Source organism: Microtus pennsylvanicus, chromosome 6 (assembly GCF_037038515.1).
Source record: "Microtus pennsylvanicus isolate mMicPen1 chromosome 6, mMicPen1.hap1, whole genome shotgun sequence".
NCBI lineage: Eukaryota > Metazoa > Chordata > Mammalia > Rodentia > Cricetidae > Microtus > Microtus pennsylvanicus.
Genome location: NC_134584.1, coordinates 112,205,099 through 112,218,947, shown reverse-complemented (window position 1 = coordinate 112,218,947; position 13,849 = coordinate 112,205,099).

The window sequence follows — 13,849 nt, the reverse complement described above, 5'->3', positions numbered from 1 at the left end:
AAAATGCTTCTCAGTCTTCTATGTCCTCCTCAAGGCAAGCCAGCAGTTTCCACAACTTCTGCACAAAACTGCACTGCAGTAAAGGTGGTGTTTGTACAGTGTATCCGGTGAGCGATCCCGGCTCAGAAAGGCAAATAGCGTACGTTCTCTCTCACCTGTGGATCTTAGCCTCCGTTAGATGTGTGTCTGCAGGTGAGAGTAAACAGAGAAAGGTCAGAACACTAGGAAAAGGTCTGTGAGCTTGAAGAGGAGCGGGTGGGGAGGAAGACACAGTAGAAAAGGGGACTAGTGAAGGCAAGAGGGCAAGGGGGTTAGGGGAAGTAGGAGAGAGTGGACCAAAATGAAATACGTGGGAAAAATGCATCTGGAAACTTGTTATTCAATAAGCTAATTTAAAAATTAAATTAAATATTTTTGAAACGTGGTGTTTTTAAAGGTGTCACTAATCCGAGTCACTTGACCCAAATGTTTAAGTATCACCTGTCTCCAGACAATTACTCTAGCATGTGCCATAAGAGTGTCTATTGATATTTTAATAGTTGAATTTAGTTCAACTGAGAAAAAGACATACACACATTCACAGAGAGAGACAGAGACAGAGACAGAGAGGGACAGAGAGAGACAGAGACAGTGACAGAGAGAAAGACAGAGAGAAGTGCCAGGCAAGACAACTACCCTCCCTTGATACCCACACCCAATCCATCCACCATCCGACATAAAGAAAGGTGTGTGTCTTCCCTAGGGTTTGGGAGTGAGAAAGGCTACAATTAAATGCATACATATCTGCATCTGTGGATACATTGCTAGGTGGAGAGAGAGCAAGTAGGAAAGGCACCGGAGATATTAAGGAATAGGCTTATTACTAAGCACACGTAGGAATCTTATATTGGGATCCAGGTACTTTATAATCATATTTAGCTTTATAATAAGCATATCTTAGGAACTAATGCCATCCTTATTTATAAAAAGTGTAACTATGGAAAAAGAAATTTTGAATCACTACAACATCTAAGCAATCTATCAATTTATACAGATTGAACAGGGAAGACAAGTTTCTGGTTAACCATATCGCCATGGCAGTACATTGCTTAACTTCTATGCAAATAAACCTGAAATTGGTTTATTAACTGAATAGTCGTCTAAGATATATAAATAAATACAATGATTTGTAGCATTTAATAATCACTACTACCACAAATGGTATCAAAAATGTATAACCTAGAGCTGGAGGGAAGACTCAGTGATTAAGAGTGCTGTTGCACAACCGTAAAGACCCGAGTTCGAGTCCCAGCTCCTACAGAGCAAACCAATAGACCCCATATACCTGGAACACCAGACCTGTGGAGTCAGGGACAGGAGGACTGCTGGAGCTTGATGGCAATCAGACTAATTAAAAACACAAACAAACAGAAAACAAAAACATGAACTCTCCTGATTCAAGGAGACCTCTGCCTCAGAGGAATAAGGAGAGAATGGGAAATGAGAAAGCCCAAAGCTCTCTTCTGCCCGCATGCATGGGCACATGTGTCTGCACGTGAAACACAGGAACATGCAATATAAACACATTACCAAGCCATAAATAGAAAAAGCTATTAAAATCTCGCCCTACTTCAAGAAAAAGGACAAACAAATAATTTCATGAGTGACAACAGCTCGTCTCTTTACCTTCCTAATATTAAAAACACAGACAGGATTGGTGGCACGTGCCTATAATCCTAATACTTGGGAGCCTGAGTCATAAAAAACTTTTTAAAAAGCCAGCCTGGGCTTCATACTGTGGGTCTGTCTCAAAAAACAAAAAAACAACAACAAGAAAAAAAAGGAAAATAAATGGACTTAAATTTTAAATAACTTTGAGTCTGTATTTTACCTAGGAGTAGACTAATGAGGAGTGGGAAAAAAATGTAATCAGTAAGTTTTGTCATTCATTCACTTCCTCATTAGGAGAACTATCATTTTAATTAGCTGTATTAGAAGGGGAATCTTATGCTGTCTGGTCACCCCCACCTCATCCCACTCCCCCCGCCAAATACACTCCGTTTCTCCGAGTTCCAGCCTCATCTCTGCCAGCTCTAAAGGATATGAGCCTCAGACATAGAAGAGAAAGAGTTTGTCCGTGCCCATACCAAACATTTCAAGATCGGTGCCTAGAAAAACATATCTGTTGTCACCCGGCTACATGCCGCCATCGTGACTGGTCCTAAGGTCCTAACTGAACTACAAAGGAGATGGATGCTCATCCTTCTGGTTCGAACAGGAAGCAAATTTGAGTTCAGAACTGCAGAGGGGCCATGCCAGTTGCCCACACAGCTCACCTGTTCCGTGTCCAAGCCTCAAAGACACTGAAACTTTCTCTTTTTTTCCTCTCTCTGTCTCTCCCAAGGAGTCCACATACTTTCTCCCAGACTCTAGCTTCAGTTCCTATCTACATGTTGCTCAATCTTTGCCTGCCAAGCCTCCCTTGAGCGCAAACTGCCCAGTACCTCTCAGCTAACTTGCGAGTCAGGTTCTTTTAGCCAACCCCTCTCCCTGGAGCACATCGGAAACGTGATCGGTTTTACAAGTTCCCCAGAATCAATTATTTTACCTAACAACTTTTGGTATTCAGCCCCTCCCCTGATGGTTACTATAAGAAACAGGAGAGAGAGAGAGAGACAGAGACAGAGACAGAGACAGAGACAGAGACACAGAGAGAATACTGACGCTCCCTGCTGCATTCACAACTGAGGTGCAATCCCGACTCCTCTACACAGAACCGTGGTCTCTGTGAGGACCCCTCCATCAGGGGCTGCCTTAGGAATTGTGCCTTGCCCTCATCTGGCGGGTTTTCCTTGCAGTGTGAATCATTCCCATTTCCTTGCCTTTGCTTGTACAAAAATCACACCGGTTTGTGGTAGACTCTCTAAAATGTGATTTGAAACCCCGAAGTAGAAAATATACATGACTTTAGAGAATAAATTCAGCGCCTACCTCCTCCGCTACATTGTTTTTCTTTCCCCGATATTTCCCTACTGTTTCTCATTCTTTGAAAATATATTTATTTAGTTATATTTTTAACTGGTTTCTCAGTCTCTTAGGGTGGAAGCTAAAATACAGGAGTGAGTAAATACAGGGACATAAAGAGTAGGGGCTTGTGATAACTCCAAGAACTTGCAGTCTTTGAATATCTTTCTTCATCCAATATGCATTCGAGAATATGAGAAAATATGGAGAACAAAAGGCTCTCTGAAACTCTGATTCATTTCAAAATTAATAAACATTTATTATCTGGACTCACATTCCCTTTTTAAGAGAAAATGACCTGTAACACAGAAGACGCCAGTTGAGATGTTTTTAATTTGCTGGTGATTGACAAGGCAGGCCAAGAGGGCTCTCACTTTCTCTGAGGAAGGGACTTGGGAACAGCTGCTGGCATACAGATTAATGGTCCATATATTCCAGTCTCTTGTTGCTGACCAGCTGATAAGGCACATAATTGTCCTTAACAATTGAGCATAATTTATTCCTGCTTCAGGTGGCTGTTACCTTCAGCAATTAAAACATAGTGACTGATGGGCCCTGTTGCTGCATTACCCTCACGATTTAGCTGAATCAGCTAGTCTTACCTGCAGCAAACAGCCTGTCTACTGGAAGGCAGCTAACTGCTTCTGCTCAGGAAGCATCCTTCTCCTCTTACCGAAACCTGGCCAACTTTGGATAATTGATGCTCTACCCAGGTTTGGGGATGTGTCCTTTCACAGAAAAGATAAAATACACAACCATTTTCAGGAATATGCATTGGTGACGTTAGAAAATCATTGGCACCTTATACTCAGCATGCAAGCTTATGAAAGATCATGACCAAAAGCAACCAGGAAAGAAGAGGGCTTATTCCATCTGACACTCACAATCCATCATGAGGAGACATCAAGCAAAAATCTCGGAGATAGGAATTGAAGCAGAGACCATGGAAGAACACCACTTATTGCATTGCTCCTCAGAGTGTGCTTGTCTTGATTTCCTACAGCACCCAGGACCTCCTGCACAGGGGTTGGCACCGCCCATAGTGGGCAGGACCCTCTTACATCAATCATTAACCAAGAAAATGCCTCCACAGACTTGCCTACAGGCCAACCTAATGGAGGAGGCATTTTCTCAACTGAGGTTCCCTCTTCCTAGGTGATCCTAGCTTGTGTCAAGCTGAAAAGGAAAGAAAGAAGAAAGAAAGAAAGGAAGGAAGGAAGAAAGGAAAGAGAAAGAAAGAAAAAAGAAAGAAAGAAAGAAAGAAAGAAAGAAAGAAAGAAAGAAAGAAAGAAAGCTGACTGGTACAAAGAGCATAAGAAAGTGATGCCAGGGCAACAGTGATAATGTGGCATGCGGGACTATACCACATGTACACTCCATCCTAGCAGGCACCTCAGTGCACCATCAATAGGATGTCTTGAACTGTCATTCTGCTGCACACAGAATGAGGGAATTTTTTTTTGTTGCTATTTGTATGTCTGTCTCATTGGTTGTTTAGTTGATTGGTATTGTTGTTTTGTTTGTTTAGGGTTTATTGTGCTTGCTTTAAAATTTATTATTATTACTATGTGAGTGTATGTGTTTACAGGAGCTTATGTGTGCCACATTTGTGTGGGAGTCTGAAGAGCCTAGAAGAGGTGTTATTCCCTGGAACTGGAGCCACAGAGAGTTGTGAGCCCCATGTGGGTGCTGGGAATCAGACCACAGTTCTCCTCAAAAGCAGTGTGGGATCTTGACTCTCCCTTCTGTTTCTCTGTTTTTTGAGACAGTGTCTCAAAGTATCCCAGGTTGGACCAGAAACTTACAATGTGGCTAGGGATGGTCTTCAAACCTCAGTCCTCCTGTCTCTGCCTCTGAACTGCTGGAATTAGAGATGTCTTCCACCATATCAGTCTTTTGTGTGTTTATTTGTTCATTTGTTTGGTCGCTGCTGGGCATGGAAGCCAGAGCTTTTGTACATACCAGGCAAACATCTACTCCTGTTGTCTGATGTTTCTGTCCTCTCTGGTTCCTGCAGTCATTAAGTCCCAAAGAAATCACACAGAGGTCTACATCAATTATAAACTGATTGGCCCATTAGCTCGGGCTTCTTATTAACTCTTATAACTTATATAGCCCATTATTCTTGTCTATGCTAGCCACATGGCTTGGTACCTTTTTCAGTAAGGTAGCCACATTTTGCTTCTTCTGTGGCAGGCTCACAACTGCAGAGGAATGGTCTTCCTCCTTCCCAGAATTCTCCTGTTCTCATTGACCCACCTCTACTTCCTGTCTGGTTGTCCCACCTATACTTCCTGTCTGGCTACTGGCCAATCAGCATTGATTTAAAATATAATTGACAGAATACAGACCATTCTCCCATACCATACTCCACTGGGCTACAATGCTGGCTGTTGATAAGAATCTTCTCCCAAAAGAGAATGTGGTATTTCTGTGAGGTTGTGTTATTTTTAAGAAGTAAGAGCATTATAATGTTGGTTGCAAGTGCCAGGTCCTGAGGGCTGTTTAGCCAGGTGCCTCCCTATGAGCTAATCCCCAGTCACATGCACTGTAACTAAGAGTTCTTGGGATATCTACATTTTAGAGCCCCAGAGTGAGTCCCATTGAGTTCCACGCTGTCTCTTAGCTCAAGGGAGCATTACCTCCATGTTAATCCAACAGCCACTTAGCTCTCCGGAAATCACCAGATTGTATGTCTCTTACATGTGCCAATATCTTAGCTCCTCAAACATCTTGCAGGAATAATTCACTACGTAAAATACAATTAAAAAAAAAAGATCCTTGATTCTGGATGGAATTCCTTCCCAGTTTTCCATTCTTCTGACCGTTAGCAAGGAGAAACAAGAGGAAAGTGGGTGTTCTGGGATACTGTCACAAACAGACTATTTTTTCTTAGTCATAGAAATTATTTAATTCCAAGCCCTGAAGGGACCCCCGGGGGATTATTTAATTGAGCATTTGCCAACGGTGATCCTTCAGTAAAGTCATATGGCAACGACGGTAAGTGGTCTACACAATGATGCAAGAACTTCTAATTTTGCCCCCTTAAAAAGAACGCACTGTGCTTTGTAATTATTCTGAGGGCATTTTCCCATTATTTAACCAGCAGTACTATTGTAGAAATGTAAAAGCAATAATAGCATATTAGCATTAGGCTATTAATCATATATACACTAGTGTGTGTGTGGAGGGAGATTATACTACACGAGAATCTTCTTCATTGAACAATCCCATTCTCTCCTTTTAAATACTTACAAAATTATAGAGCTAATAATTTTCCCAGTAAATATTCTAGATAGTTATTCCGGTATATTTGTTCTCTTTGCTCAGCTTTCTTGACTTAAATTGTATCGCTGTAACATTTTCGTGCCATTGAGCTTCGCCCGTTATGATGGCCTTGGTTGTCAGCTTGACATGCCTGGGAAAAGGGAACTCAAATGAGCAATTACATCCATCAGCCATGCCTATGGGCATGTCTGTGGGTTATTTTCTTGGTTTCTAATTATAGGAGGGCCTAGTTCACTGTGGCCAGCACCACCCCTGGGTAGGTGGTGGAGCTCTATAAGGAAACCAGCTGGGTAGAGGATCCAATACCCTCTTCTCACTTTGTGGGTGCCTCCACTCACGGGTGCATGCTTTCACACAGATGCATATGTTCACAGAAATTAAAAATGAATTTAAAAATGAAAAATTCTTACGCTGGTCTAGAAAGTGGCACTATCTGTTTCCAGTTCCACCAGCAATGTTTGATGGCTCTGCTTTGCAGATGCTTGCCCATGCTTATTATATTATCTTTTTTATTATAGCCATTACAGTGGGTGTGAAATTTTACTTCATCATGGTTTTCATTTGCAAATTTCCTAATGACTAATGATGTTGAACATCTTGTCATTAATAACCATATGCCCATCTTTTTGTGAAATGTCTTTTCAAATATTTCCCCCATTTTAACAGTTTATTGAAATGTTTCTTTCACACAGAACCTAGTTCTTCCATTAGTCAGTCATTTTCGTTATAGAGTTCTGCAGCCATCAGCAGCTTGTCTTCAGAATATTTCATCATTCCTCAAAGAAATCTTGTACCTATTGATGTCACCCCCCAGTCCCCTCCCCCTAATGTTTACATTAGATTACTTTAAGTTATTGGTTCTTCAGGCATAACTGATAAATCATTTTACATATATATGACTTGCAAATATTTTATATCAATGTCATATATCTTTTTAAAAAGGATTTTATGTTTTAATAATTGTTTTGGTGTCTGTGTGTTATATGCAGGTAAGTGCAGGTGCCCATAGAGGCCAGGAGATGGTATGAGATCTTCTGGGCTGGAAGCCCAAATTCTTGTGAGCCACCCTAAGTGAGGTCTGGGATATGAACTCAGGCAATCTGCAACAATGGTATGCACCCTGAATAGCTGAGCTATCTCTCAACCCCACCATACATCTTCTTTTACCTTTAGTCTAAAGTCAGATTTAGCCATTTTCTCACGATGGCTTGAGCTTTAGGGACTATGTCTGAAGACTCCCGTACTAACACAAGACCACAACAATTATTAAAATAACCAGCCTTCTAAAAACTATTATGCGATTCTCTGTAGAAAATTGAATCTCACAGAGTTAACTAACTTTCATGTGGTTTGTGTATAAATAGCTGATACATTTGCCTTTCCACCACAATGAGACATTAATTGGCACTCTCTTACCTTAAACTGCCTTAATAAATTAATTATGAACATTGAAATTGAAGCATATGAGTCAAAAATGGGTATTTACATAGCTGCCTTATATGAGAGCCAAGTAGTGCATATAATCTTTGCATCACTTCCCACAGGAAGAAGCCTTTCCTATGACCTCCCCAGAGTGGTGTGCCCTCTTAACTAAATTTCTCATCATAAAAGAAGAGACTAGAATTAGCTTGATTTTATTAAAAGAAAGAAAATGTTCCAGTAATAAATTGATAGATAAGATTAGCTCGTGGCTTATTTTGAGTTGACAATTTGTGTTATGCGATCATTTTTCAGTGGCTTGTTAGAAATATGTTGAATATCATTGCAAGAAACAACAAGCCATCGTGGCTCAAGCCTACAGTCGCAGTCCTGAGGAGGCTTGGGAATGAGGATTGTGAAAAGTTTGAGGCCGGCTTAGAATACATATAGGCATCAGGCCACTCAGGGCTATTGAGTGAGCTCCTCTTCAATTTTCCTTTCTGTTGCTGTGAACTTTGACCAAAAGCAATTTAAGGGAGGAGAGGGTTCTTCTCGGCTTAGAGATTACAGTGCATCACTGAGGGAAGTCAGGGCAGAAAGTCAAGCAAGAACCTAGGAGTAAGCCTGCATGATATTTCTCATAACTTTACTTCCAACCAAGGAGCTCAGAGCACAGCCAAAGTATAGCAGGGACCTTGGAGAACACTGATGGCTAGCTGGCTTACTCTCAAATGGACGCTTAGTTTACTTTCTGTACTGCCCAGGAGCATATGCTCAGGAAATAGTGCCACCCACAGTGGCCCTGGCGCTTTAACATCAATTAATGATCAAAATAATCTCCTACACTTACACCCATAGGCCAATCTGATCGTCATAATTCCTCAGTTATGATTTTCCTTCCGGAAGACTCAAGGCTGTATCAAGCTGACACTGGAAGTTAACTAGGATGGGCTCTGTCTCTAAAGACCCAAATCAACCAACCAAGCCAAAGAAACAGAAGTCAAACAAGACTGACAAGTTGCATGTGTTGAAGAGACACTCCATGTCGTTCATTTTCCTTTCTAGCCTCTGAAGTAGGTGGTGATCTGTCCCGTTGTCAGTGTCCAGTACAAAAAGGTCCTTGGACTCCCCACAGGGCAGGGAACTCTGACTGCTCTTCGGGCTGATGAGGGAGGGGGAGTTAATGGGGGAAGGGGAGGGAAATGGGAGGCAGTGGCGAGGAGGAGACAGAAATCTTTAATAAATAAATAAATAATTAAAAAAAGGAAAAAACAGAAAACACAACAGAAAAGTCAAATAAAAACGTGGGTCCTTATATCCTCAAAAATTGGCTATTATATCAGTAATTTTCACTGCAGTTTGTGTTAGTGATCTTTCCCTATATGTATTCCAGAACGCTGTGACCTCTTAGCATTTTATGGTGATAAGTCATATTCCTGGAACATCTGACAGTAATATGATAATAAAAAAATAACCAGGAATGTCATGCATCCATACCCTCATCATAAATCTCCCCGCTAGAGAAGAGCTAGAGCAGGTACACTGAGGGTGTGATTTTTCATAGCCCCTGGCACCTCGACTTTATAATTTTCAACAGCCATCTGTGCCCTTTCCTACCCTCACACATTGTGTCTATCACTCTTCACAGCTCAGCATCTTTTCTTGTCAAACCCAAGAGTTACGATCTGAATCAATGAGACTAACGAAGCCATTTACACTGCACTATCAAAGCTGTCCTGGGACAATTAAATATCTCGATAACATTATCTCTTAGAACACTGTGAGTTGGGCCTTTTTTAAGCAGGAACTTGAGCCCCATCAACACTAGTTATTATGAGCTGGATTTGAGGAAGGGCAGTCACTGCTGGATTCAGTTTTCTTAAATGAAAAATGAAAACATGAGGGTCCTTCTTTCCAGAATTTATATGTATAGATGGATGGATGGATGGATGGATGGATGGATGGATGGATGGATGGATGGATGGACATATGGATAGACAGAAAGATGGACAGACAGATGATAGATAGATAGATAGATAGATAGATAGATAGATAGATAGATAGATAGATAGATAGATAGATAATAGATCTTCCAATTGGAGGTAGAATTGAAACAACTCTTGAGTTCCAGTCATTTCTGTCACACAAGAAAATGTACTTCAAAACCATGGAGGGCAGACTGGAGGGGGAATTGGAATGCAACTTCAAATTACATAGTCTTTGAAGGACCAGAGAAGAAAGAAGGGGTCAATAGAGAGGCAGACTATGGAACAAGCTGGAAAATGATTTCAACAGAGACAGCCTCGGAGCTCACAGGATCATGGGTAGATGATGTCATTGACTGCAGGACACCATTTCTGTGCTTTTGAGGTTTTGCCTAGCCACATTTTAAACTCTCTCCTTTGAATGTTTTGGTAGATGGTTTTATAATATCACCTTATTGTCTTGTATACTTATTAACCACAAAACTCACCTTTTAAACTGATCTGTATGTGTAGTTTATAAAGCTTGTTGTCAGCTAATACTCAGGCTTAGTTACAGAGTGTTAATGATGTCTATCCAAGCCTTTTTAAATCCCCACCAGCCCCCTGTGTTTGTGGTTCAGCCCAGATAGACCTCATCCTATGATACCCATAGAAAATTAATATGGGAACTATCTCCATATGTTTAGTCCTAGTGTACACCCTGTGGCTAAGCTCGGGAGATTTACAGTTGAATTCTGGTTGATATTCTGGCTACCTGACCCTGAAAAAAATTAACAATAGCTAATCCACAGGCTCATGGTGAGAGGATAATTGTAAAGAAGCTGGCAGTATGTCTGGTCCATGGAAAGCATTCCAAAAACATGCTAGGTATTATTTTAAATTTTCTAGGTGAGCATAAGGTCTATTACAATAAGTTTATTCAAAATTACTCAAGATAGAATGTGCTACACACAGATAAAAAATGAGTTTCTGTCATGTGTACGCTTGCTTTGCAGGTACACAAGCTACACCTGTCTGAGCTAAGCGACACTATATCAAAACCTCTGGATGTTCTACACTGTTACATTTCATCAATATACCCTGAACATGATATTTACCTGGTGGAGACCTTGAGGCTCTTGCTGCGTTTCCTATGGAGGGGGTGTTGCTGTCATTCCTGATACAAACGTCTTATCTGTTGTCTTAATCTCACTTTGTCCTACTTATTAAGAAACTCTACTTCACAAATTTTGTTGCATCATGTGCTCCTCCACTGTGGATCAGAGTTTCCCCCCGAAGACCCAGATGTTCAGAGCTCGGATGCCAGCTAGTGGCATCCAGGGAAGCAGATGGGACCTTTGGGAGATGAGACCTAACAGAAAGAACTTGGTTTGCTGGCGACATCCCTTGATAGAGATGCCAGGAGGCCAGCCTCTTCCTGTGTCTCTTTGCTTGGTGAACACCAGGAACTCCCCCTTCCATCACCCTCTACCATGGTGATGTCCCCTGCCTCAGTGTGGGCTCAAACACAGTGAGGAGCTGACCTCAGACCAAACCCTCCAAACGGTGAGTTGGCACAAACCTTTCCTCTCTGCATTTGATTTTCTCTGATTTTTTTCATCACAGTGCTAGAGAACCGACTAAAAAACATCTCCCAAAGCTTTCATTTTATGGGTTGTAGTTTTTAACATTTGAATATTCTTGAGCATTCCCCAAATGAAAAATCAAATTCGCCCTTTTACTGTACTCCTTTCCAGTCTCCTGGGTCCTGGCTTCCTTTCCAGCTCAATCTCGGCGCATCTCATTTCTCTCTTTTAAAGCTCAGATTCCTGGAACGGGGATCAGTGCTGGAAAACCACGATACGCTAAGCACCAGGAGTCTGCATCAGCAAAGGAAAGGCATGACGATATTATGATTATGATTGTTTATGCAGAATTCTACCACTCCATGCTCTACAGGAACTCTACTATATGCCGGAGTGTTTGTGAAGTGGGTACCACTTTGGAAAATGAAAGATTTAGAATAACAGCGGACGTCACTGTCCTTCTAAAACTTGCAGGTCTGGACCTGATGCTAGCTCCATTCTTCATTTATTTCCTCTCCTTTTTTTACCTGCCACAACCCAACCCTACAGCTCCTGACCCTAAATAAATCCACTGAAGCTGCCTTGCCAGTGTCAGCAATGCCTGCCTTCTCACTACCCCATAAGACCAATCTCCTTTAATTTACCTAATACCTCTCCAGGACATGGCAGTGTTGATCAGACCCTTTTCAAAATCTTCTACCGACTTGCCCTACAACTCTCTCGACCCTCTGGGAGTTCCTGACACTTGGCCTTACTTCCCTCCAGTCCTTGGACTTTTCACCATCGTGTTTCCAATACACATCGGCGTACCTGTCACACAGCAGATAGCAGGTGCCCAAGGAAGATGGATGAACTCATTGTTGAAGCCCTGAATCTGATTATCCACAACACTATAGCTTATATTACCTGTTAGGCTCCCATATCTCCATGGACTTTTGCCATAACTCATCCCCTTTACCTCTCCACCTGGCCTCTGGAAAGTCTAAGTCTTACTCTTGATTGAATGCCCTGACACATTTTTCAAAGTCAAATTTGAATGCACAAATTCATTACATGGACATTACATGGACATACAAAAATTAGCTTAATTTCTATATATTAATGGTGAAAATTTTAAAAAGAAACTAAAAAGGGAGAATTCTTTTTGCAATGGCATCAAATGGAATAAAATCTTGAAGAATAAACTTAACCCGGAGGTGAGAGACTCACACACTACAAACAATGATGAAAGAAATAAAAGAAGAACAGGTGGGTGAAAATGCATCCTGTGTTTAAAGATTAGAACATTTAGTGCTATTGAAGCATTCTTACGGCCCCAAACAAATTACAAACTTAATACAATCTCTGTGAAAATGCCTACAAAAATAGAAAAACAAGCTAAATTAACATAGAACCACTAACGACCCCAAATATCCAAAACATATATGAATAAATAAAACAAAGCTGATGGCATCACACGTTTTTATTTCAAAACATATTACAGATCTACAATGACCTTACCAACTGGCTCCATGGAAGATGCATCTACCAATTGATGAAACAGAATAGAAAACTCAGAAATAAGTCCATGCATACATAGTCAGACTAATATGACCAAGGGTCAAGAACACACAATGGGGAAAGAAAAACTCTGAACAGTGCCATGAAAACGTGAAATTCACATACAAGAGAATAAAATGGACCTTGATTTTATAATACACAGGGAAGGATCAACTTGATATAAAGAGTTAAACCTGAAACTACGAACCTGTTGGACGATAGCAGAGTGGGGAAGAAAGCTTCATAATATTGGTCAGGGCAACGACTTCTCAGATCTGATGCCAAGCACAGAGACAATAAAATTAGGAAGGTGGCAGTGGGGTCACATCAAACTAAAGAACTTTTCCACAAAGGGAATAACAAAGTACAAAGGGAACCGACAGACTAGGATAAAAATACTTGCTAATTACATACCTGATATCCAACATACATAAGAAATTATTGCAGTGCAACAGCAGAAAAAAATGATTTAAAATAAGCAAAGGATCTGAATAGACACTTCTTCAAAGAAAACATACAAATAGCCATCAGGTGTATGAAAAATATTCAAAACCCCTAACATCAAGGAAATGGCAATCAAAGCATTGCCTTACAACTGCTAAGATGACTGTTGAAGAAAATGAAACCAGAAAAATAACAACTACGAAGATTATAAAATCCAGCATTCTATATCTGTGTATGCATGCAAACATATGCAGAGGACATCCAAGAGATATTTGATGTTCACTGTGTACTCTTTGATATAGTCAGGAGTGGGAAATTTCCCAAATATCCCCCTGGAGAATAAAAAGAATGAAAGAATGAACATTGACAATGAGGATGATGATGGAGAATAATGATGGTTAAAAAAATAAAGAAACTGCTTGGCTGGCCCTCATAGGTTAGAACACAGGTGGGTGGAGAAAACAGAACAGAATGCTGGGAGGAAGAGGAAGTGAGCTCGGACTCAACAGCTCTCCTCTCGGGAGCAGATGCCTCAGAGAGACGCCATGCCCTGCTCCCGGGCAGACACACTCGATGAAGCTCCGACCCAGGATGGACATAGGCTAG